Source organism: Penaeus japonicus, unplaced genomic scaffold, assembly GCF_977035675.1.
Source record: "Penaeus japonicus unplaced genomic scaffold, GWHDUDI00000001_assembly GWHDUDI00000022, whole genome shotgun sequence".
In the NCBI taxonomy this organism is placed as follows: Eukaryota; Metazoa; Arthropoda; class Malacostraca; order Decapoda; family Penaeidae; genus Penaeus; species Penaeus japonicus.
Window position 1 is genome coordinate 6,382,337 of NW_028234424.1, and position 2,500 is coordinate 6,384,836.

Genomic DNA, 2,500 nt, shown 5'->3' on the forward strand with positions numbered 1-2,500 from the left:
CTTCTTAAACACAAAACGAAGAACAGCAACGTGCATTGCAAGCTGACATTAAGCATTGTTGCACCACGAAGACAAACAACAAATCGGGATATTTCGAGCCATACTGGACTCAGATGGTAAAACCAATATTTAATCCAATTTTATTTTTTTCGTCTGAAAGGGAATCTAGGTTGACGTAAAACGACACGATTTTGTTTTCCTTTACTATCATGATTCGTTTTTCCCCCTTCCTTCGTCAGTGAAGTTTACGACGGAAATTCACCATCTGGCAACAGAATATTTCTCATTGTGTATTCTCACGTATTCCATTTCTTACATTGAGAGAATTTAATGAACATACTTGTGTTCGTATATGTGTGTGCGTGCGTGTGTGTGAGTGGGTATGTGTGTATGTATGTGAGAGGGAGGATGAAATATGTAATAGATAATGAAGGTGAAGGGAGGTGATAAAGAGAGAAAGAGTTGGGGTGAGAAAAAGAGGGATTGAGAGAGGTTAGAATAAGCAAGAAAGAATGATATGGGTTTTCGAAATTGAAAGAGAAAGAGGAAGGGGGGGGGAGGTGAGAGAGAAAGAGTTGAAAGGCGAGCGTAAGAGACAGGTGAGAGAGAGAGTTTGTTGAAGAAAAGGAAGGACAGAGATAGGGTTGGGGATAAGAGAGAATTTGAAAGAGAGAGGAAGATTGAGATAGAAAAAAATAGGGAGATAGAAGAGAGAGAGAGAGAGTAAGAAAGAAATAGAAGAAGAAGACAAATATGGATAAAAGGATCTCTAAAAGAAAGGAATGATATAGAGAAGTGGGTAAGAAATGAGATAGAGAGAAGGTGAGAGAGAGAGAGAGAGTAAGAGAGAAGAAAAGAGAGAGAGATAGAGAAAGAAAGGAGGAGGTTAGAAAGAGGGCGAAATGAGTTAGAGAGAGGGAAAGATAATTTTCCAACTTATACTTCCCTAAGTAGCACCTTCGATAGCTCAGTTGGTAGAGCGGTGGACTGTAGTTGGTTCCGAAGCAGACATCCATAGGTCACTGGTTCAAATCCGGTTCGAAGGACATTATTTTTTTCTCTAAATTTTCTTTCGTTCTAAATACCGGTTGGACAAAATAGATAAATAAATAAATAAATAAACTTCAGAGGCTTTCGTGAAATTGTAAATTCAATAGGTATCATTTACATTTTCTTCCCTTTTGCTTTATACACTGGGGAAATGTTCTTAAAATTACATGTGAGAAAACATTAAGGGTATTCTTGCTAAGACTGAAGAAATATCATGATTAATATTATGTATGAGAGAAAACTACTGATAATAACGATAATAGATGAGATAAAAATAACATAGACGGTAATAATAATAATGATAGAAATAATAATGACGATGCAGATAATGATAATGATTGTTGACAACAACAACGAAAATAATGATGATAACAACAATGATGATGATGTAGATAGAGATAATGATAATAACGACAACAACAGGATATTGATAGTAATGATAATGATGATAATAACAATAATGATAACGATAATATTAGTAATGATGATAAAGATGATGATCAAGATAAATATGAAGATGAAGATAATGATGATGGTGATAAAAGAGAGTAATGGTAATTATGATTATGAATAACTAAATCATTTATTGAGCCGATATAATGGTAGAAAAAACTCACTTTATACAATAGGAGTCTTTCATAAATAAATATATTGTTTAACCCAGTTATAATTGTAATAACAACTATAACAACAGCAATAGTAATGATGATCATGATATTGATGATAATAATCTTTATTATTATCATTAGTATTGTTAATATGATAATGTTAATTATCATTATTATTATTATGATCACTATAATTATCATTATCATTAATATCATTATCATTATCATTACCATTATCAATATCATTATCATGAACATTATTATTATCATTACCATTATAACTATAATTACCATCATTAAACCAACAGCAATAACAACAATGATGTCAATAATGCCACCCAACATCGCCTCCCGTCGCGTTCTGGCTCGACAACACCGCCCGCGTCGCGCCGCCGGCGAGGGCGTGGCCGAGGGAGGAAGAGAGAAGATGAGAGAAAGTGAGGTCTTAATAACCTTCACGAGGGCTGATCCATATGGCCAGTCCGAGGCAACTATTTTGAGTATCTTTTAAAGCTATCGTTAAAATAGGACCCTCAACAAAACCAAATTAATAATAATAATAATGATAACAATAATGATAAATAAATGAATAAATAAAACGTTGGAAATGTTATAGATCTAAATCCAATCACGATCGACTAGAGACCGACTTCCTACGAAGATTTATTCACTCGCAGTTCGAATCCGACTCGAAACATTTTTTTATTATTTTTCCTTTGATCATTGCAATCAAACCTTTATCTGAATGTACCAAGCATGTTGCCAAACATCATACATACTTTTCTCTGACCTAATCTTGAGCAGTTAAAGAAAGGAGGGGAGTAAATTGCTCACCCGAAGAA

At 34.1% G+C, this 2,500-nt stretch overlaps 1 non-coding gene across 1 annotated transcript; it reads left to right on the top strand.

Moving 5' to 3' along the window:
• Nucleotides 1–956: 956 nt before the first annotated feature.
• TRNAY-GUA (transfer RNA tyrosine (anticodon GUA)) lies at nucleotides 957–1,046 on the top strand. The gene is given in 2 exon segments: nucleotides 957–993; nucleotides 1,011–1,046. It is a non-coding gene; the product is annotated as a tRNA-Tyr (tRNA).
• The last annotated feature ends 1,454 nt before the right edge of the window (nucleotides 1,047–2,500 follow it).